Below are 25,090 nucleotides of genomic sequence, written 5' to 3'. Positions count from 1 at the left end.
GGGCCTTGGGGAGAGGGGAGCACAGCTGTCACTATCGCTGCAGGTGGTGCTCCCACTGCCAAGCATCCACTGTGCCTCCTCTACCCAGGCCTTGTGGAAAGGTCCCCCCAGGCCTTGCAGATGTTATGCAGCATGCAGGCTATGACAATAATCCAGGAGGAGTTGTCCTTGGCAAATTCAAGGTGGGCAGTGAGGATGCACCAGTGGCCCTTGAGGCAGCCGAAGCTGAAGTAAACCATGACACAGGTCCAACCCAAGCAGCAATTGAAGTGGGCCTGGTGGGGGTCCAGGTGACCAGTGTGGGGCCACATCAGCCAGGGCAGGAGCAGGTAGGTGGTGTTCCTGATGAGCAGGGGTGGGACCACAACAGCGCCCAGCTGCAGTTCCAGCACCTCCAGCACAAAACACCCACTATCCACCAGGCCTGGCATCCCAGAGTTCTGAAACACAGGGACAGTTCAGGTGCTACCCACCCAGATGGCGGTCTTGTGCCTGAATGTGTTGCAGTGGTTGACAATGTTCTGCAGGACCAGAGTGAACTCCCCTGCAGCTGTAGTGGGGCTGGTCTCCATGACATGGGAAGGTGATGGGGATGTGGATCCCATCCAGGGCCTTGATGCACTGGGAGAATCCCAGGGCACAGAACCCCACCACCACAGCCAGGGGATCATGGACACGGAGCATGGTGTCAGCCATCATGCCCTGGAGGTTGAGTGTGGCCAGCTTCAGGAGGCTAAAGGCCAGGTGGGTGTCCATGGGGAGGGCTAGGCATATGTTGGTGCCCTGCCACTCCAGGGTCAGAGCTCCTGGGGGAGATCCTGGAAGGTGGTCCGGATCAGCCAGAATGCATCCAGCCACTTCTCATTTTCCCAGGTCTGCTGGACAATGTGCCATCACCAGTCTTAGGTGGTGCGACGGGCCTAGAGGCAGTGGGCCTGGATGCCCACATGATGATGGTGGCTCCAGTGGTGGCATTCTGAAGTCCCTCATCAGCATCCCTGCCAGCAGCAGCTGCATGGTGGTTGTGGCCCTGGGATGGAGTGCTACGGCCAGGCAGGCAGTTGCTGCATGTGGGGGAGCCGGGCAGGGCAAGATGGCTGTGGGTCAGTGCCATGTGCTGCTCCTGCATTTGTCACACTGCTCCTGAGCAAGGAAGGGGCTGGACAGAGAGTAAAGAGTGGGTCTGGCTTTTAAAGATGGTTGCAGGTGCTTGCAGCTCCAGCCAGAGCCTGAAGCTCCCCCCAGTGGTGGCCAGGGCCCATTGCAAGGCTGCAGGAAACTTGGTGCAAAGAGCAGCAAATCTGCTCTCTAGTCCCCATGTGTGTAGATGCCTGCCCAAAAGGGCTTACACCAGAGTAAAATTAGGCTGGATCAAATGCATGTGTAGATGACACCACTGTGAGGAAGGAGGAGTGACAGTAGGACAAGATTAATGAATTAGATTGTTTAGCAGTTTATATTTATGAATCATGATGGCTGATTATTTTTCTGGTGCTGTCAGCAGCATAACTCAGGGTGGGGAGAGAACAGGGCACCAAGCCCTGGGAGTCAATTTGGGGGTGGGCTGGCAGTGCAAAATTAGCAGATGTTGTCACTGCTGCCCTAGCACCACCATAGGTGGTAGCAACTTGGCCAATACTGCTGCCCCATGTACCACTGCCCCCCAAAGTGCAGAACTGCCCAGATACACCTCTGGTTGCCATTGTCACACAAGTTCTTTATTGTTATGAATAAAATGATGAAGACTTTTCATCTTTGCATGCCTTGGTATCTGATACGTTGAGTTGCCTTGGGACCTATTGGTTTACTGGTAATCTGATGTACTCATACCCAGGATTTACCAGTTAATCTCTAGTTCTCTACTTATCACAGCTGCTTTGTGGACAGAATTTATCACAGTATAGAGTATATCTTACTGTAATAGAATCATTCTCCTTTTAGAGAGTAAGGCTTACTGATTGCAGAAGTATCGTAGATGTGTTTTTTGTTACTTTGATTGATAAGAAAATAAGATAACTGTATTTATTCTAAGTGAAAATTAAATATGTGGTGTTTGCAACATGTATTTTAAAAATACATTCATATTCCAGAACTACACTGCATTAATAGATCATTTTGACTTGTGCACATCACAGTTCTCATTGATAATACTGATTGTTATGACTCTAATTAGCATTGTCAGGCTGTGAAAATGCACATCTTCATTTTAACTGTGAAATTAGGGAGGACCTCACGAGTCAGTCTTCAGCATTGCATGACAGCTGATACATGCAGCATTTGGGATAACTGAAAAGTAAAATGATGCTCTAACAAGGCACAGTGAAACCGCTCACTATTTATATACCAGATTCCAGGAACCATATGTTAAGTAATACTTGATTTAGGAACAGAACCATAATTTTCCGTTTTTAAAAAAAAACTTTCTTCTCCCCTCTCTCCCCAGCAATTTAGCTACTCATTTAACTACATGAGTATAGGAACCAAAGTCTAGCTAATGTTAACGGCTCAATCCTGGGTGGGGGCGGGGCAGGGAGGATGTCTTTAGTCAAGGGATAATTTTATAGTGTATAAAGTATGTAAATGCTTGAGTTTTCAAGAAAGTGAGCATCTATGATCTACAGAGACAAAGAATTATTAATAAGATTATTTGCTCCTTCATGAGGAAGACAGTGTAAGAAGTGTGTGTGTGTGTGTGTGCGTGTGTGTGTGTGTGTGTGTGTTGGTATATGTACACACACAAGAAACAGATGGCAGAAGAAATGAAGGTTTTCCAGCACTACTTATGATACGAATGATTTTTCAGCTACTTATAACTTTGATAAACTTTCCTTAGTCCCTTATGTTTTTCATGCACAGTGATTGCCTCACTGAATTTGTTTGATAATTTTCAGCACAAAAATGATCATTTCTTGGAATGTGTTTAGGGAAAAAAAATGCATCCCACCCATTATAAGATGTTGTCCCATTAATTTGTTGAGAATCTTTAGTACTCTCTACTTTGGAATTTGGCAGCAGGCTGTCCGGTGTTTGATGTTCCTATGAAAATTTACATTTGAAAGCTGCAGCATATATATGTTCAGAAGACATTCATTAGAATGCAGTAAGTATTTTTCTGGAAGGTCCCAACTTTACAATCAGGCTTCATCTGAGGACTGAAAATGCTGAGAAGACCCTTTTCCTTCCAGCAGTAATTGAGTCATTGCAATAAAGGGTATAGGACCCAAGAGAAACTATGTCTACTGTGTTTTTAGAAGCTCCTGTTGGCACTACACACACAAGGAGGAAAGGAAGGAAGGAACAAGTTTGAAATGCAGAGAGACAAGTGTCTGTGCAAAGACAAGGCTGGGATAAGGGTCAGCAGTTGGTGAACAAACTGAAATGGAGACCTGGAAGAGACCTAGGAGAGGCATGTGGAGACAAGTAGTGAAACTAGGATTCAGATGAGGATATATTGGGGTAGATCAGGGCAGCTTCAAGAGCCTGAGGCAGAAAGGATCATGAATAGTACAGCGACTGGGGCAACAGTAATCACTGAAGTATCTGTCTCAGAACCTGAGGTGAATCTGGTTTGTGTACTTGAGGAAGCTGGTGTCTTACCCACATTGATGCAGAAGTACAAAGGCACATTGTCAACAACGCAGAAATTTGCAGGAAGAGAAAAGGATTTCTTAGGGTGATGTCTTTTATTGGACCAACTGTGTCTTTGGGATAAATTTAGACAAGCTTTTGAATGAACTGACAAAGAGTGTCTTGCATTCAGTAGTGTGTCTACTTTTATCCAACAGTAAAATATATCACTCTAAGAAATCCTTGCCCCTTGCATTTCTGGGCCAACATGATTACATCATCACTCTTCTATTACAGGAAGCAAAAAGATCTTATGATTTAGCCAGCCGAAAGTCACCTGGAGAAATGGATCCTAACCCTGTATCTATCACTGCATTATGTGATGCCAGTGAAACTAAACTCTTCAGAGATAGCCACCGTGTTCTTAATTTTCAGGATGCTTGACATGGGACCTAGGAGTTTGACTAGTGGAACAGCTGAGCATTCCCGGCAGCAATAGACCTGTACTAGGAACAAACAACATGCTAAGGCCTCCTAATAACCGGCCATAAGCATCTTGATTTGAATGTAATGATTTGAATGAAGAATCATTTTGAGATGTGTCTGTTCCTCAGTTGCCCACCTGTAAAATAGTATCACTTCACTTCACAGGAACACTGTTCAATTCATCTAGTTTTGTGAAGCATTCAAATATTGCTGTGATGAGCACCACAGAAAAGCCCATGACAAGTTAATGATGTAATCAAAGCACAATTTGAAAGGTGTGCAGTAAATAAGTTAGGGAAGTAACACACTGATCAATGAGAATAAATAAAATATTGAAGAGTTGCTTCTTCAGAGAGCATAATTCTTTCTATAGACTGAGTGAAACAAGGGTTATATGGAAAAAACAGTGTGAGTGCAGCTAAAGCCTGTCATCATGCACATGCACAAATAGATTGAATTAAAGTTCCGCAGACAACTGTAATGTGGATTAAATGCATATGTGTGTATAGGAAACACTCACACAAAAGTAAAATCATTAAACAAGTTGAGAAGATTTTTAAAAATTTATTTTCACATTATTTCACTTGCACTTACTATAATAAATTATTTAGGTTGTTATTTCTGGGTTAACCTGATTGAATCACTGTTTATTCACCTTCATACTTTGATAGTGAGAAAGAAAATGTAGCAACCTTTCAGGGTCTGATGCGTGCCTCAGTGACCTACCATTTCCTCAAAGCATCATGAATTAATTCACCTTTACCATGCTCTCTTTTTTTCTTAATTGGTGATCAAATAATTTTCTACAGTTTAAATTGCCTGACCCTTTTACACTTCTGCCAGGCCATTTTTTTTATTCTCCCTTGCTTCGAAACTTCCTACCTTCGGTTGAGCTGGCAATTAATCATAGCAACTCTGTTGGCAGGAGACTGCTTGGCTCTTTATAGACTACACCTTGTGTTTCTCACTCACATTTCTCTATAGGTTGCTATTTTTTTGGAAATGTTAAAAAAAACCTTGTTGCAAATAGCTTGGGAGTTACCTGAAATTGATTTCTGGCATTCTCTCTGGGACAGATATAGGATGTTCTGGGTGTCAAAGATTCTACTGCTGTAAGAAATAGATTATGCTTTTTGTTCTTCATGTCTTCAGCAGCATAGATTTGGACTCATTAACTTTTACAAAGGGATTTTGTTTTTTTGTTTATGTCTATGTGACCTGAAAGAGGACTAAAATCTCAGAATAAGGCCCCAACCCAAGCTACCATCACTACTCAGAACAGTACTTCATAACACTGAAATAAATAAGACTTAAATACAAACTTAAGCACATATATAGTCAGGACAAAACTTACATTGGTTTCATTATAGGTACTTCTAAGAGTCCTTCTATGAATTCTGGCCTAAAATGATGCTTAGGACCAGATTCTGAAACTCATTTTCATGCTGACCAGTATAGTAGAGTTTAACCCAGAAGCACCTACACAGGTTCTTAGCTAGCCACTGTGTGACTTCATCATATGTGATGGGATCCCTCCTAGCCACAGCTGACTTGGAGTCCCATCACAGACTCTTAGCCTACAAAGTAATTTTATTTGATTCTTCCACGGTAGCCAGAAATGGCACTAAGCACCTAGAGTTTGGATCTCCAAAATCCATAAATATCTCACATTTGTAATTTTAAGCACAAGTGGAAGCCACTATGTTGAACAGTTAGAGCTCGTCTAAGCTCTAAAAAAGATTCACTTTTGTGTTTTGTCACTTCAGCCTCAGGAGCTACCCAATTCAACTTGTCTTTTTGGAAAATGTTCAGTTTATATCAACAGCACTGATTTCAGTTTTTAAAAAATGCCAAGACCAGAGGAGGTGGTGGTGACACAGACTGTTTCATGCAACAGTGTAGTGGTCAAAGCACTTGCTGTGAAACTGAGAAACCTGATTTATATACCCTCCTTGCTCCAACATGGATTCAACCTGCATCCAACCTTCCAAAAAGGGTAAGAACTGGATGAATCTGATTGGGAGATTTGACCGCTGCTGAATCAACTGAATCTCTGAATCAGACAGGCCTCATTCCCCTCCTGCTCTCCTAGCCCCATCAATGGCTGCCCTTCCTGGCCCCAGCATCCTGGGTATTTACAAAAAAAAAGAAAAGCCCTGACTCACCAGCTCTAGCCAGGCAGGGACAGAGGGGCAATCCTCACTGTTCCCCACTGCCCCATGCTGCCTGCAGGGGCTCTGGCATAAGCCCCCAGAAGCCCCGAGGCTGCTGCAGCAGCCAGTGAGTGGGATTTTTTTTTTTAAAAAGCCAGGAGCTGGGGATGGGTGGAGCAGGGCAGCCATGGGGAGGGGCTGGTAGAATGGGTGGGGGATGGGGACTCATGGCAGAGCCCCCCCACAGCATGGGGCAGTGGGGGGAAGCAGGGGTGGCCCCCCACCTTGCAACAGCCCGTGAGAGGGTTTTGTTTTGTTTTTTTTATTTAAAGAGCAAGGAGCTGGGGCTAGGCAGGGCAGCCATGGGGATTGGGGGTGCTCAGGGGGCTGAGAGAGAAAGCAGGGGATGGGACCTGGTGGGTCCCCTTCCCACTCCTCCAGCCCCCCTCTCCTCCACCTCCTATTTACCAGCACAGAGTCCGGGTCCAGCTCCCTGCAGTAGCAAGTGGGGACTGCCTGAATCTCCGAAGCTCTCCAGATCTTTTCTGAATTGATTCAGAGAGCTTCTATTTGATTCAGACCTTTTTATTGGTCTCCTGATTTGATTCAGATTCAGAAATTTGGCCACTGAATTGGGCCAAATCTCCTCTGAATCGAATCACCACCCGAAGCTTCACTTCTCTGCTGAAAACTGGCCAGTCAAGAAGAATTGCTCAGAAGGAGAGCAAGGAAGAAGGGGCATGCCTCTGTAGCTTAGTAGTTAGCACATTGAATTGTTAGGGGTAATCTAAAACTCTAGTCCTGCTTCTAGGTGTATTTCTGGTTTTAAAGAAATGAGCTTTGAGTAGGCGGTTCTGCTTCACCTCCAGGTTCATTATTAATATTATTATTATTATAGCATTTATTTTGTGGTCTGTGTGAATGGGTAGATTTTTAAAATGCCTCTAAAAACTCCAAGCAATGCTGCCCAAATAAACAAAGAAACAGAATGATCCACAGCAACTGCGAGTAAACATTGTGAAGTCAGTGGCAGTGTGTAATAATAAGGCAGGTTTCCACTTACTACAGGCAGCAAATGTCCCAGAACAAGTCACTGCACTGCCATAAAGAACTCTGATAATGGAGGTCAGAAATGTGTGTTACCTGTGACATGAACTTTTTAACAAGCTGCAATAAATTGAAAAGTCATATAACCTTTAATGGGGAACATGAGACCAGTGAGAAGATGGCAAAAAACTAAACAGAATTGATTGCTGGAAGAGTTGAGAATTGGACAATGGAGAAAAAAGCATCCATGTTATTTGCAAACTTGAACATTCAGATAAAACATACTGAATGTTTTGCGTTTGAAATAAAAATGGCAGAATCAGTGGGGGCTGAGTAGCTAAAAATCAAGAATTACTTGAAATATACTCTAAGGGCCAATCCAGGTCCAGAACCCCATCTTGTCAATTCGCACAACTTTATTAAGAGTTTTGGACTATTTAGCAGTCACTAGGATTCATGAGGGGAGTAAAAAAGATCTTCTCTGGCAAAAGGAACTTCTCCCCCGCCCCGTGAAACACAGGGTTAATGGACACCTACCACAATATGAGACAGAGAGAGAGAGAAAGGAAAAAGAGGATGAAGAAGATGATGAAGTATTTATGATATCATCATCATCATTATTATTATTATTATTGGAATTATTTTATATCTCATTACTTTGGCAGTCAGGCTTAGGCTTTTTTTCCCCCAGGAATGCTTAGGAGTTGGCAATGATAAGCTACAAATAGACTAAAGGAATCATAAACCAGATGCAAAAGTGGCTTAATTGTCCTGGTATTTCCATGGCTGCATTACTATGGTGTGCAGCCTCTTCTCTCTGCATTCTTTCAGCATTAGGAAAATGCCAAACCAACATGCAAGTCAAAGCAAACTGAAAAGTTGACATCTTACTTCTATACTCTATTGTCCACCTATGCTGTTCTCTACAGGAGTGTGTGTCCCCTTTTTAAGGGGACATTTACACCAATGTAAGTTACACCAGGATGAAGAACAGACAGATGCGCAATTATTTTAAAATAGCTTTATAATACTGATTTTAGCAAACCCAGAAATCCCAGGTTAAACTGAGGATAAATTATGTGTAAACTGTTGTAAATTACCTGATTGTATTGTAGACTTACCCTTGATTTTTTCATGGGCAATTCTATAGCAGATTGGGAGAAGATACTCTAAAGCCAGTGCAGAGTGTGTCCACGCATTTTTATACTGATATAAAAGTGTAATTATGTTGGTTTTATACCACCAACTGCTATGGAAAAGTCATCTCCACTAGCAAACTAAGAACAGCCAGATTATACCACTTTAGTTTTTCCAATAACATAACCACTTTTCACAGGTGGAATAATTTCAGCTAAAGTTAAAAAAAAAAAATGTCAACATTTTCAGCATTTAAAATGAAGATACCAACTCTACTATGCATCTAACTGCATAACCTGGTGATATATGAAGTGGAAGTGTGTTAGAGATTTTGGGGTTGTTCATGCAGTATACATGCTTGAATGAATTCTGAACTTCTTTATGGTTGAAACAGATAATAATAAATTTACAAAACCTGAAACCTAATATTAATTGAAGAGATACAATCCAAGGTTCTGAGAACAGGCTTTTTTTCCCTGGACTTATCTGTCATATCCTTTATAAAATATATGCATTCTGACTGGGTTAAAAATCTTATGATATAGGAGCATTGTCTCAGCCATGAAAAGTTTAAGTTTGCACATTTGTCCTTAACAGAAACAGTAAGAAAGTAAAGACTACAGAGAACAGTCTGTTCCCCTTTGAGTTATCTACTCATCTACATTTTTAATTTGTTGCCAACATTGTCTTTTTGCTGGAGATAGTTTTCCAACAATTTAATATTCTCTTTTGCATATTTAAATATTTTGATGATATAATGGAATAGATACATTGAGGCCTCAGTGACCTTTTTAGTTACTGGGAAAAATATGGTGGATAACTAGTTCCAATAAAATCTATGAAAATGAACATAGGCGTTGAACGTGTTCTTTTCAAATTTGATCTCAACTGTCTATCAGCTGTATATCTTTCTTTTTCAGGTTCAACCCAGCAAATTGTTGTGGTGATTCATCAGCATATTTCATCTTCCCTAACCCACAAAGCATAAGTGTTATTAGTTGTAATGATAGAAATTATAATTAAAAGATACTCCCTTACGTAGAAAACTACAGAGGTTGGGCATTGGCAGATGGTCCCTCAGTCAGGTTAGTTAGTATGAGAGTTACTATGAGAAGCAAACAAAGAGTTTATAAAAGTTGCCTACTGCTCCACAATAAAGTTCATTGTTCAGTTCTTTTCATTCACTTATGTTTGTGTTTATTGAAGCCAGTGGTCACCATATGGCCTCAGAAGTGGCGAATATGACAAAATTTGAAAGAATTTGAGATCCAAAATGAAGAACTTGAAACCTGATAGCAAGTGGATCAATGCAGTCATTTGGAAATACAAAGACCACTGTTCCTGCTTCCTGCACATTTATAGTCTAAGGACAGTTAGTCATAGAAGTGTTGCAACCTCCATCAGCCCCTCTACTATTGGGCAATATAGCAGAGAACTGGGGAGCACTCAGACAAAGGTTTGAGTGCTCCCTAACAGCCACAGGGGAAGAAGAAAAATATGACAAAGTCAAATTTGCTGTTTTCTTGCATATTTTGTCAGAGGAACTGCTGGGTGTTTATAACACCTTTACCTTAAAAAAATGATCAAAATATCTAAGTAAATTAGAAGAATTTAAGTAAAATACTATCCAAACTTGAGGAGTACTGCATGCCAGAAAAAAGAACAAGACCTTCAAAGACACAGATTTTTTTATGTGCAGATAAACAAGAGAAGAATGAATAGATCAGTATGTTGTTGAATTAAAGAGACTGAGTAAGAACTGTGCTTTGGGGAACCTGCCACAATCTCTGGTTAGAGATAGGATTATTTGTGGAATTGCAGACATTGTTTTACAAACACGGACTCTTGTGTGAGGATGACTTAGAAAAGACTGTCCAGATGTAGAAGGGCAGAAACTGTGAAGGTGTAGGAGTGTACCAAAAGGGGTCATTCATGCAGTAAGCATGAATGAATGCAGCTAGAAGAAGCCACTGCACAAAGTGGAATTTTCCATGGGCAAGGAGAGTGCTAAAGGAAAGAAAGCAAACAAGAGATGAGACCAACTGTTGAAGGCAATATGGCTCGTAATGTTATGCTGCATTTAGAAAGCTCTGTTTTAATTATTATAAAAGGAAACATTTTGCCTGGTGCTGCAGATCCAAAACACAAAAGCCTCAAGTGCCTATGGTTGGGCATAAAATAAAGAAAGAGGTTTTTATAGAGATGGCTGAATCAAGTAAAACTCAATGAGAAGGACTGGATTTTGCCAGTCGAAGTAGAAGGAGCAAAGGTTTCATTTAAAATGGACCCAGAAGCTCAGGTTAATATTTCACCAGAGCACAAATACAGAAAATTAAAATTGAGACCAAAAGTGAGTCCAACAAGCATCAAAATACCTGGCTATTCAGGAACTACTATACCAGTGAAAGGGAGATGTGTCACTAGCATCCAATATATAAGTATAGTATGCAAACTCCCATTCACTGTGATACCTAGTGTCCAATTCTGAAACCAATTTTGAGTCTTGTAGCTTATGGGAAACTGAATTTAATTTGGAGTTTGTGTTTGCAGAAGAAGACACAACATTCATTCCTCCTGATGATCCTTGTGGCCATCACAGCCCAAATCTTTGGAAGAAACTAATCGCTCCGGAACCCAAAAAGCAACCATGTTATTATGGGAATTAATGTATCTATGAATATGAATACAAATACTATAATATAGAAAGAGGAAATCTGTTTCAGCTGGCTGTAGCTAATGAACTTTATACTATGTGCAGAAGTGCAGCTCCCAAAAGTGCAAATCAATCAGATCCCAGTGTAAGGACTCAAGTCTATCAAGATCCCGAGGAAAAGTTCCCCTACCACAAACAAATCAGAAACTGGGTCTGATACTTTGTCAGTCTGAGAAGAAAATGAAACCACCTGAAATTCTCACACAGATTTGTTAAAAGAGCTGCAGAAAAAGGGAAATAGGAAAGTAAGTGGTAAAGACCTATTCCAGATTGATCTTTGAGTAACTTCTCCTGTACAGATTATGGGCATTAATCACTTTTTGTGTTACTTGATTTTTGCAGTTATTGTTAAGAGGCAATATGTAAATGATAGAAGTCATAATTAAAGGTTACTCTTAGAAGACTACAGCTTGGGAATTGGGAGATAGTTCCTCACTCAGGTTAGTTAGTATGAGAGAGACAAAGAGTTTGCAGGGGTTTCCTACTGCTCCACAATTAAGTCTGTTGTTTAGTTCTGCTTATTCATATATGCCTCTGATTATTGAATCTGATGTTCAGTACAGAAGGTACTTTATTATTTCTATTCTGACTGTATCATTGAAAATGTCCTAATGTAGGGTCCAGGGAAGTCGGGGGTGAAGCTCCCATTGGCTGCAGGTTTTCCAGTATTACCTTAAAGTCCAGGGATAAGGCAGCACATCAGATTAAGTTAACTTTTGCTCTTCGAAAACTCCTTTTAAGTAACAAAGAACAGTAATCTGGCAGTCAGATTTTTCTTCTTCAAAGAAATTTGACTACATGACAAAAACTATTTTTTTAAGGAAAAGCAAACAACTATTGGAAAGGTTTTGTCTTCTTGAAACCCACATTTCTATCTAATCTTTTTTGATAGATAGTTTGGGTCCTGATCAGTATGCCATGGAAGAATATTCCTCTCCACCCCACCAGAAGGACCCTATCTGTGTCTGTTTTTCATGTAGAAAGTACGTGGGGTTAAAGTTTCCCTACAGGAAAGATTTCTATCCTGCTTTGTGGCTGATTTCAAACATGAGCTGTACTGCAATTATCCTTCACCCTTTACATAAACAGTAGCTGGAACTGGGTCAGCTAATTCACAAATATATCAATCACTTCTGTTTATAGTTGGCACTTGCTAACTCTTTATGTAGGATATTGGCTTTTAAAATCACAAACACAATTCTAGTCTATTAATTTTGTTTCAAAAGAGTCCATGTTATTACTATCAAGGCCATTATTACTAACGTCCATAATGTCCTATAAATACATGCTGTGTTTTATTATGCTAGGTAAAGCAGTAAAGCTTGGATATGAACTTGAGAACCATACCAAACTGTTTAAGATTATCCAGCAAATAGATAGGCATGGTCTTTAAAAGAAATATAATGCCTAGATGTGTTTAAGCGAGCCTTTTTAAGGTACTCTTAGGCCCTATCATAAGAGGCTGCATAGTGAATAGAAAGAAGCTTAGGAAAAGTTAAAACAGGGAGATCATGTCACTGAAATGGCAAGATGAGCAAAGGGCATTATAATAATTTCCTTTTGTGGTTACAGTATTCTTCTAGGCCAACTGGGATGACAAAGAGAAAGTAGGTTCTCTGATCCAATACTTGAAGGAAGCTTCCCAAATCAACATTTTAAGACCATAATGCAAAATATTACTAAAGAGAAAGTTGGTTTTACAGTCTTCTTTGTTAGTGTTAACAGATGTGTCCATTAATATATGGCAGCAGGAAAAGCTGAAGGAGCTGTTTGGCAATTGTATTTTTAACTCGACTGCCAAGGATCATCCTATTTTTATTTTGCTATCCTCTGGATAAAGTAACAAAGACATTTCACAGGTTTGACCCCTATAACCAATTCACCATTTTATATTCTGCAGAAAAATGTACCATTATGTTATGTGAGGGGATTAAACTAGCTTTGGAGAACAGAGGCCTTCACTCTTCATCCACCATGAATGGTTCTTAGATGTGGAGAAAAAAATAACAATGAATAAAAAATTTAGGCAAAGCATTTATTTGTATTTTAAGGAAACATTATCTGGGTGGGACTGACTCTTCCCAATAAAAAACAAGGGAACACATTAGTGTAGGATGGTGTCTGCCATTTCAATTTAATGAAATTATTTCATAGATAACTCATACTAACCTTACCCAAAAACTCTTTTTCACTGGTATCCTGGTTAGGAAGCAGCTCTTTTCTCTGAATACTATTCCACTAAACCTATTACATTCTCATATTGTTCGCTTAACACAGTGGTTCTCAAACTTTTTAGATGCCAGGCATCCAGCATTAGACTTTGGACACTCCTTGGACGTGCCAGCTCTTAGCTTTCACTCAGTTTTTTATAGAAAATAATAGAATAATTCTTCTTTTGCAAAGTACTCTGAAAGACCACAATCGGTAAGAATGCTTTTTGCACTATGGATTCCTATTTGAAATCTCCGGGTCTGTCTTGTGAAATGTGTAGGTATTTACACACCTAACAGTGCTAATGTTGCATGGCACCCTGCATCACCCTTAAAAGGATCTCATAGTACCATGACTGAGAATCACTGTTTAAAGGATCTCAGCATCCTTTGATCAGATAAGGTCCTAGAGCCTTATGCAAAAGAAAAAGAGTAATTAAGGATCAGGTTGTGGAGGTATTATTTGCACTTATGTTCATTGTATTAATTAAGGCATTTATGCAAACTTTGCTTTGAATAGCATACATTACTCACATGAGTCCACTTACTCACGTGGACACCAGCCCTGAGGAAGAACTGTACAAATGGGCCAAAGATGGCAGAAGTGGGCATTTCATTAGAAGACGGTTGAAGTGGAGCTTATATTTACTTGGTCAACACCTACTTGTTTGCAATTTCTACAAAGCTAAAATTCAAATCAGGGTGGTTCCTATTTAAGTATATCAGGCAAAGGAAGGGACAAGCTTTGCTTTTATAAGGGAAGCACACATGAGTTTAATTACTAGACTTTAAAACTCTAGCAAACAGATTGTGGAACTTTTAGTCCATACATTGCTTCAGTTTTCACAGGTGCTGGACACTTTCATCTTGTATATAAAAAATATCCTATGACTGACAGATAAAAGGTAGGCTTGAGATGTACCTTATAGGCTAAATCAATGGTTTTCAACCTTTTTTCATTTGTGGACTGCTAAAAAAAATGGAATGCAGGTAAGGACCCCTTTGGAAATTTAAAATGGTACTGGGGACCCCCTTGAATTTTAAGTGTGGGTATTCACACTTTTGATTGATCATAGTCATTTTTTGTGGGCCCCTTAGATATAATCTGTGGACCTCCAGGGGTCTGCAAACCACAGGTGGAAAACCACTGGGCTAACTGAATCCAAGTCATTATCCTTCTACCCTCCCTTCTGCCTGCCTTCGGGCTAACATGGCTAACTACCTCTCTGAGTTAGACAGGGAGTTGCAGTAGACAGGAAGTAAGCTCTAGTCCTTACCACATTCCCACTTGCGAGTTTGGAGTTTTTTGCTTATTCCTATTAAAGGAACAGACAGCATCTTCCAACACTAACTAGTATTGCCAAGAAGTGACTGGCAGGCTTTTTTCTTTCTTCTGAGAGGAAGTGCTGCAAAATTCTATAGCATTTATTATGTGCTTTAAATATATATATATATAATAATCATATATATATCATATATATATCATATAATTGTCACAACCAAATTAAGTACTGCCCATGCCACAAGCAAGAAATATATTAATCAAAACAGTTTTAGTCTATACAAGGTAACTAAGGGTTAACTAACAAGATGATAATAACAGGTTTTTTTTTGTTGCGCATGTCAAAAAGAAATTTATTACTGCGCCACTAACAGAGATAAAAACTTTTGCCTTCTTTGCTTTATATAAATCATTATAATTAGTCGGCATGACAGGGGAGTGTCCCTATGACAAACACCCTAATAAAAACCACTATACAAATGGCGATTCTCATTAAATTTATGACGTGGCGAAAAACAATTGGCTAATATACAAATAAAACCCATCTTCACTTCTGTGAAGAAGGGGGACCTCCGTATGAACCTTGGAGACCTCTGATCACATGTATCAGAGTAACTGACAACTTGATCACTTGCCAGTGCCCCCCCTCGCGTCTCGACCCAATCTTAAGACGTAAATCACCGACCTGCCGGCCTGATTTTTTCTCCGTTTATCTGCCCGACCAAAGACTTTCATGCAGACCGACCTTCGAACCTTAAGCTGTAACTAACCAAATATCTCTGACCTCCGTCTTTTACCACCTTGACGGCGTGAGTAAATAATCTTGCTTTGCAACCGATAAGCGCCTGTGCCTAATTCCACTCCAAGCGTCATAAGTACCCGCCTGACGGCCTTCAAAGGTCTCGTACCCTTCACTGCAGTGCACGGCAGTGACAATAATATCATATCATATATAATATATATATATATATATGATCATTATAAAATTAGGTGCACACTTCTATGTGTGGATTTCAGATGAGCACTTTTTCTTGGGTGCTTATATATTTCATAATATCATAAATTTATATGAATGCCACATATTTCAGATATCAGTTGTGGGTGAGAAAGGGTTATGTGAAACTTATACACTTAACTAAGTTTAAGGCAGATAGGTTGCAAACATACGTCACATTTATACTGGGACAAGCCATTTTATTCTGGGACAAAATAGATTGGATAGATATCCATGTCCATTTCCCCAGGATAAAACCTAAAAATGTTTCTCAGTTAAAAGGCTATAATAGTTTATTCCTGAATATTGCAAAATACATCTGTACAGTTATCCTGGGATTGCATCATAGAATCAATGGCAGAAAAGCATTAGTGTATTCAGCCACTCACTAAACTCTGATTTGAAGGGTGATGTGTGTATATGCCAGTCCTGGGACTAGCATAGGCACAATTTATCCAGGGACAAAAGCAATATCTATTCCTAGCCAAAGTGTATAAAAATTATTGTTAGCAGAAAAGCTGAGTATGTGCCCCTGGTTATATACACTCCCCTGCCTCCTGCTTTCTTAAGAGAAAACAACTACAGTCAAAAGATATATTGAATTAATTTATGACCAAGGGAATTCAGATTAAAGCAGACAGAAGCAATAGGAAGCGGAGGGGAAAGCTTTTTGACAAGGTTAGCAATCATCTTAAATGTGTAACTATTTGTATGTGTTCTCTACATTTTCTGAGCAATCATTCATAGTGTAAGACTGTGCGCTCAAAATTCTATTAATCTTGCACTTGAAATTCACATTTAAAAAATTCATAAACAAGGAGGTTTTGTATTCTTCATCCAGAGTAGATATTGAATCAGGAAGGTTTAAAAAGTTGGGGATTTCTATGCATTGGAGAGATTTTTTTTTTTTAACGTATCAATGGTAGGAAAGAAGATGCTATCTTTAAAACTAGAGTTATTCACCAATGCATCTTTATAAAGGAAGCACCTCATTGCACATGAATAATAATCTGGTTCACTTAGGAATGGAAGTCCTCCACAAAATAAAAAAGATAAGTCAGCGGTTCCCAATCTGTGGTATGGGTACCCTCAGTGGTACACAGACAACCTGTCAGTGGTATGCATCAACAGATTTATTACAATTACTTTATATGACAACCATTTGCTGCAGGTACTTAAAGTTGTATCATTTCAAATTGGTGGTGCACAATCTGTCTGAGTTTGGGAAACTGTTCTAAGTTGTTAATGGTAGCCAGTTTACTCTTGTTATTTTATCCCGAGTCCTCTGTTTACATGTGTGAGAGAGTAAAAATGGGGTTGCTTGTTTTTTGTTTTTTACACCCCCAGCTTTAATAGTTTTGGGAGTCCCTTGAATATGCTAGAATATTTTCTTTCATTAACGAAGTCTGTCCCTCTTACTACTGCAGAGCAAAAAATGAAAGCATGAACCTAACATCTCAAAATAGTATTTTAAAAGGGTTCCCATTATGTGTCACATCCCGTCATTCTTCTACATCTCTCAATAGCCAAAGTGCTTGACCTCCCACTCCCTTAACTGGTGTACAATTTAAAAAGTTCTTACCAAATCTTCATAGATCAGCCTATAACTTCAGTAGGTTGCCCCTGAAAGCCCCCTCTTTGGATTGCGCGTTCTTACCTAACCCCTCGCCCTTGAACTGACCAGTCTCTAGAACTGATTACTAGGCAAGCGATCCCTGAATACCTCTCTGGTTCTTTTACCTGTAATCCTACTAGAGCATGCATTCTGATTGGGTAGTAGACAGTTGTCTACTTAACTGTTCCCTTACCAGCCCTGGCCTCTTGACCCCATCACAGCTGTCTTTTTAAAGGTCATCATGCTTGGGGCCAGACTCATATTTTAACAGCATTTGGATTTGGTAATTCTGTGACAATGCCACATGAATATTCAATGCTGTGTTATGAGGGGATCCCAGCTCCTCTATACTAATAGATCAAAATTATCAGTGGATATTGCCTCTTGTTGGCATAACAGTAAGTTATATTCAGACATTGACCTCTTTGCACTCTATGGTGGTCTTCTAGGAGAGTAAATTCACTGAAATACATACAATAAAATTGGCCTGAAAGCAGAGTGCCATTACAAGGATGTAGGAATAGCTTAAGCACTCAAAATAGATTTTAAGTGGAACATAAGTGGAACGGCCCCTTTGCAGAGGGGTGAGTTCCAGCCCAAGTGAAAAATATAATATGGTACAAACAACCTAAGCATCTCATTAAATGTTCTGAGTCTGCTTTATGGCTATTATTTTCATATGTTTAAGTATTAATAGGGATGTTTGGTCATTTACAGTTAGCATATGCTTACTGTCTAGCTCTATTACAGAAAGTCCTTAAGCACATGTTTAAAATTAAACCTGTATTTCAAGTTTTCTTGAACATGGATTTTTTTTTCCCTTGGGTCTGTTCATAATTTTTTTTTGTACCTCATTCCTATATTCTTATTTTCAACAGATATGCAACTAACTATGTATTGTCAGCACAATAAGACCATATCTGAAGCTCATTGAAGTCAGTGGGAAGACTCCTACTGACTGAAAGAGTTTTGGATCAGGCTCTCTAATTTCAGTTAAAAATATAGCTTTAGGCTCACAGGACCTAAGAGCAGTGTAAATTCTCATGTTTGATTAATTCTAATGAAAAGCTCTGCTTGTTCGGTATGGATTGAAACATTCTCCCTGCAGTATCTGCGGCTAGGACTGGTCAAACACTAGAAAGAATGAGTTATTTGACAAATATTGCCATTATTCTTTGAATAATTTATAGAGCAAGATGAATACCAGAAAAATTATTCATTGAATTATTCAATAAGAAATGGCAACAATTTCTGAATAATGTATTCACTGAATAGTATTTGACCAGGTCTATTTGCTGCCCAAACACTGAAGTGTTTTGCTAGAGTAAAAAAAAAAAAATCTATAAACAAGAATTAAACAGTCTAGTCTACGCTTATTGTCTAAACTACTAAAAAATTATCAGCATTCAATTATATTTGTGGACATTTCCAGGTTCTTGTAACCATAGCTGTTAGTAACACATCTAATGAAATGTGTTTAAAACTACAACTTTGTTACTTTTGAAGAATTTCTTTGAGGAGGGAAACATAAATTAACAAACTATAATAACAGTTTATCAACAAAGTAATGACCTTCTGCCACTAGGGCCCCTGATACACATTACATTTAAGGCATGATTAACAGGTTAATAAATCCTTAAATAGTAATGTGGCCACATGTTCAAATAAATTTTAGGCATGATGATATAATAAATGAGCCAGGAAGTCATATAATGTGTTAAAACTTCATGATTCATTTGTATCATACCTTAAACTGAATGTGTGGTTGGCTGGGCTGGCCCATGACAGATCCTGACACTCAGCCAAGTGTTGGGATCCATCATGGGGCACCCCTGGGTCTTGGACACAGCTGTCCTCTACTTAGTCAGGTTGGGGGCAGAACCAAACCCTGGACCCCAGATACCAGAATAAGATGGGGGGTGCAGTGAGCCTGCCATCAGGGAACACAATCCTGAGGTTCCCATTCTCCAGGATGTATAGAAATGACATGTACCACCCATCTAGGAAGCACATGTGGTTTTTACTCATCTCCAGGAATTAGGGACCTGTAAAAAAACCCGTGTGACACCCAGTTGGACAGGACATACGGTTTGTTTAACAGATTCCAGAGCATGACAACCCTTGCCTTAGGCTGCAATAGCTTGATCCCAGGGTCCCTGTGTCTGGGAATGAGTAAAAAATGTGTGCATCCCCCAGCTGGGGTTTTGACAATCATCATGATCCTGGGCTCCCCCTGCCCTGGCAAGTAAGGTATAATTGGGAACTTATCCCCAAACCTGAAAACTGCGCATCCTGCCATACATATGTGGCATGGCAGGAGATGTGATCATTGGGATTGCAGATTAAATCCCATTGCATTTTAAAACACATATCTATCAGCCAGATGTATGATGATGATAATGATGATTCTAAGCTCTTATAGAATGCTGTTTGTATCTACTTCTGTATGATGGGATGCTTGTGAAGCCCATTACAATAGGATGGAGCAGAAGGACTGCTGCTGGGGAGAGAGCCCTACCTGTAAGGATGGGGGGGGGGGGAAGAAAACAATAAAGTAGTTCAGCCTTATCAATTCTTGCCAAAATCTGTACCATAAGCCAGTGCTGAGATGAAGCTGCCTTGATTGGCCTGGGCCACTGACCCAGAAGTTAAAAGCCCAGGGATCAGACAGATTAGTTGCCCCAGAGAGGGGATCCCAGCAGGAGCAGATGTCCATGTTTCCCATGTGGAGGTGTGGCAATTTGCTAGACTCCTAGCCGAGGAGTTGACAGAGACTGATTGAGCAGGAAGCAGACAGAGAAGCTTGCTTCAAGCTGCGACCTGGCAAGGGAGTGTTACAGGAGGGTGGATGAGGAGTCTGACTGGTGAGTGAACATTTCTCAGTGTTGCCTGTGGGGAGCGAAGAGGAAGCCTTAGAGAGACCAGTGTGTGTGTGGGGGGGGGGGGGGTAGTTTCTCTACATGAGAGAGTAACCCAGTGGCTGAGCCAAGAGACTGTGTGAGGCAGGCTCAGGCTCACCAATTGTTTATGCTTATGAACTAATGATGAGCAGCTGTGACTCAGACACTTAGCTGGATACTGGCAAAAGCTGAGATCTGTGTGAGTAAATTGAGAGGGAATATATCCCTGAGGTCAGGGGGCAAAATAAGAACTGACCAACTACTGGGGAATTTTTGAGATACTAGAAAATATCCAACTAGCATGAAGATGGCTGGTGACACAGTCAGTAGGCATCATTAAAAGCTTATTGAAGTAGAATGAATGCTTTAAGCAGATACCGTGATGAAGTATTGGCACCTTTGAACATCTGGCATGGTAAAGGCAGAGCATAGGGGATGGTGGAGCCCTGGAAGCCATAATTTGGTTGCAGTGAGATTCATCAGGCACACCTCCCAGCATTTACGTTTTCTTCGGGAATTTTCTTTAACAACAAAGGTGTGGCATGTCAGTAAGGAAGAGGACGATCAGATACTGGAGGATCTGGCTGCAAGCTTATACCACATGTTAGTCTCAGACTCTTACATTCTGAAAATGCTTTACAAAGGAAAACAAAAATTATAATCTCTGAGTTATAGACAGGTGAAACAATTTGAGCAAGGTCACATGACACTAGTGGAATGGGCAATTTAGGTCCAGTGCTATAGCTGACTAATTACCTTTGTAGTAGGATCCAAGATGAACCAGGTGCTACACAATCAGCTAGGAAGGGACATATATTATAGCATCTGGAACTCAGGCTAGATGTTTCCAAGGAAAGATGATATATAAATGAAGTCTCATGTTTGAGTTTTGAATTCTATCTCAGGTGAACAGGGCCATGAATTGAGTAAAGGCTATAACGTATTGAAAATATAGGTGAATATAAACAAGACTTCCAAATGTTAGTGCTAGTCATAATATAGTAAAACTAATTATAACAGTATTCAGGGGGTTGGAAAGTATGAAAAGAGATCTTACACTCATTTGACATATATTCATTTCATATTTAAAAAGAAAATAAATATGTTTTCTTTATTACCCTGTGTTTCAGTATGGCTCTGATTCAAGCTGATTCACATTGAATATCGATATCATCATTGAAGGCCTATGTCACAGAGCAAGATTTTCAGGGGTGGCCATGATGCCCCAGGTGGCTCTGTGACTGTGCAAGTTGTGCCCCGAGGGCACCCTCTTATCTCTCCTGCCATGTCTTTGATGGAAAAATAACTTGGGAGGCTACCCACAAGCCTTTGCTTAGTCTTGGTTCACTGAACCTTACTCAAGCTCTCTCATCTGTAGGCCCTTTGCCAGGCCTCTCTTCAGTATGCTACATGAGACACCTCAGGCCTTATGGGCCAATTGCATAGCTCCAACCATCCCTTTACCATGCCCCATGCCTTGAGGGTGTTACATTGCTGTTATGCTCTGTTGGGGCCTTGGCCTACTTGGACTCCGCCCCTTTGATATAGGTATGCCTTCTAACCTAGACCCACTGTGTTGGGCCTGGCTTTGAGGCACTAGCCCACAAACTCCTCTTATTACTGAGCCCTTGGCCTTTGCACCTCTGGTGCTGGGGCTCTACACAATCGTGTGCCCCCAGTGAGGCCTTCTCCTACCTTATTAGCCTCTTCCTGGTCCACTGGTTCAAACAATAACACAAACCTAAGCCCCTGGGCTACAACATAACATTAATAATAAAAGCAGCACTCTACCCCTTTAAGAGGGCCAACTCCCACCCTTAGAATACCAGACCGCTTTATCTCTGAGCACCTTGTGAGCCCCTAGAGTCTTACTGCGTTCAGAGGTAGCAGTGCAGTCAGCCAGATGCATTGGGCCACTTTCTTGTGCAGGAGCTCCTTCTCCTGGCAATTGCCAAAGAAAGAGTGACCCCCGGCCAGCCTCAGCCCTGAGCTTGTATGTGCCCTAGACTCTGACTCCTTCCGGTCAGCTGACTGCCTGCAGGTGCCAGCTAATTACCTTGTTAACCTGTTACTCAGGCACCCTGCAACTGTGGGGCTCTGTGTAGCCTGCCAGGCCCCTTTGCTAACCTGTTTCTGCTCTTAAAGGTACAGGAACCCCTTGGTGCCCTGAGACAGCCTACTAGAAAAGTAAGCTCACTAATAGGAGAATGGTTTGGAATCCACCTGTGCAACATATTGGTACAGTGGGTAAAAGAGATACATCTATAGAAACACATTCATGCGTAAAAACTATTATCTGAATAGAAAAATGATTGGAGGTGTTTATTATGCAGGTATACCCACATGGACACTACACCTGGTACAAAATGTAAAAGGTTTCAATGTATTTTTACACTGTCTTTGCTGTGAAAATTGCAGTTATGCAGACTCTTCAATTTACTTGTTGTAAATTTACCTAAAGACAATGATCACGTACTATATGAGTCATGTTGTTTTGTCCATTTAATATGATCTTCTCAATAATATGTTCAGTTTGACATGGCTATAAGCATACTTCTTAATAGCGAACTGAAAGGAGGAAAAAAAGGATAAAGATTGGAAGGGGTTAGATCAGAGTCTTTCTTCACTGGCATCAACTATCTTTTTCTCAATATCAGCATTCTGTACAGAATATGACCATTATCTTTCAATGACTTAGTCACATACATAACTTTTTTGCATGTGAATTGTCTTAATAAATACAAGACTAAGGAACAAAAAGGATACTTTGCATAATAAAATAAGACCATGTACCAAAGAGTAATTAGGAGTGTTGGTGCCCTGGGCAGGGGTGAGGGGATATCAAATGTCAGGAGAAGGGGACAGTGCTTACCTCCCTATACTGGCTCCCTGGCTGCTGTTATTACTGCCCACAGTGGTCCACTACTGCCAAACTGAGAGCTCCCCAGAGTTCCCCAGAGGCTGCCATTCTGGTACCCCCTCTAAATCAGTGTGCAGAACTAGTACCCCACTTGTCCTCCCCTAATTACTCTAATGATGAAATAGACTGTGGGTATAAGTGTATTATTATACATTACCTCATCCAAGGTGGAACAAAATACAAGGAACTTAATATGCTAAAGTTGGGGCACAAGATAATCTTCATCCCAGAATACTGAAAAATCTGGCACTTGAAATAAGAACTCTGCTAACAAGGATTATTAATGTCTAAAAATTCAGGGCTGGTTCCATAAGACTGGGAAATAGAAGATGTAGTGGCAGACAACTGCCAACCTGTTAATCTGATACCAATAGTATAGAATGCTGCAGAACAAATTTTGAAGAAAAGAACAATTAAAAAAATTGAAATGAATGGAAATGGGACAAGTTAGAAGATGGGTTTACCAAAGGTAGATCATGCTAGACAAATATGTTATATATAACTGAATTTTTTCCAGCAAGGAAAAATTAGCATTTCTGATCTCTCAGGACTTAGTTTCATAGTTTCTAGGGTCAGAAGGGACCTGAACAGATCACCAAATCTGACCCCCTGCCCTAGGCAGGAATGAGTGCTGGAATCATAATACCACAGGCAGAGATGTATCCAACCTCCTCTTGAAGACCCCCAAGGCAAGGGAAAGCACCACCTCCCTTGGAAGACCATTCCAGAGCCTGGTAGCCCTAACCATAAAGTAATGCCTCCTGATATCAAGCCTGAACTTGCTCTCAATCAATTTGTGGCCATTATTCCTTGTTATCTCAGGTGGTGTCTGAGGGAACAGAGCCTCACCTATTTTCTGCTGGTCCCTCCTGGTGAGTTTATAGACAGCCACCAGATCCCCTCTCAGTCCTCTCTTGTGGAGGATGAATAGATTCAGGCCCTTTAGTTTATCTTCGTAGGGCCTGGTCTGTTACCCCCTGACCATGTGAGTGGCCATCCTCTGGACCCTCTCAAGGTTAGCCACATCCCTCTTGAAGTGCGGCGCCCAGAACTGGTTGCAGTACTCCAACTGTGGCCTGACCAGCACCACATAGATGGGAAGGATAACCTCCCTGGACCTGCTTGTGATGCATCTGTAGATGAATGACAAGGTACGGTTAGCCTTACTGACCACTTCCTCGCACTGGCAGCTCATGACCATCCTGGAGTCAACAATGACTCCAAGATTCCTTTCAGTCACTGTGTTGTTGAGAAGGGAGTTCTTCAGCCTATAGGTATGTTGCAGGTTCCTTCTCCCTAGATGCAGCACTGTGCACTTAGTTTCATAGTAGTTTGGGGTCAGAAGGGACCTGAACAGACCATCTAGTCTGACCCCCCACCACTGGCAGGAGCACATGCTGGGATCACACGACCCCAGACAGTTGTTCGTCCAACTTCTTTTTGAATTTACCCAAGGTAGGAGCAAAGACCAGTTCCCTAGGAAGTTGGTTCCAGATCCTAGCCACCCTAACAGTGAAATAGTGCCTCCTAATCTCTAACCTGAAGCTATTCTCCAGCAGCTTCTGGCCATTGTTCCTCATCACCCCAGGTGCTGCTGGGGGGAATAGGGCCCTTCCTATTTGCTGCTGATCTCCCCTAATGAGTTTGTAGGCAGCCACCAAATCCCCCCTCAGCCTCTGCTTGCTGGGGCTGAACAGGTTCAGATCCCTCAGCCTCTCTTCATAGTGCCTGCCCTGTTGCCCTCCAACCAAGCGGATGGCCCTCCTCTGAACCCTCTCAAGGCAGGCCACATCCTTCTTAAGGAATGTCTGCATTGAATTCCATTCTATTCTCATCTGCCCACCTCTGTAATGTGTCTAGATCTAGTTGGATTCTGTCCCTCCCCTCCAGTGTGCCCACTTCTCCCCACATCCTTGTGTCATTAGCGGATCTGGACAGCTTACTTTCCACGCCCACCTCCAAGTCACTGATAAAGACGTTGAATAGCATAGGCCTGAGGACTGAGCCACTCCACTGCTCACATCCCTCCAAGTCAAAAATGACCCATCCACAACCACTCTCTGGGT

This window comes from Alligator mississippiensis, chromosome 1 (genome assembly GCF_030867095.1).
Source record: "Alligator mississippiensis isolate rAllMis1 chromosome 1, rAllMis1, whole genome shotgun sequence".
In the NCBI taxonomy this organism is placed as follows: Eukaryota; Metazoa; Chordata; order Crocodylia; family Alligatoridae; genus Alligator; species Alligator mississippiensis.
This window is presented reverse-complemented; position numbering follows the sequence as displayed.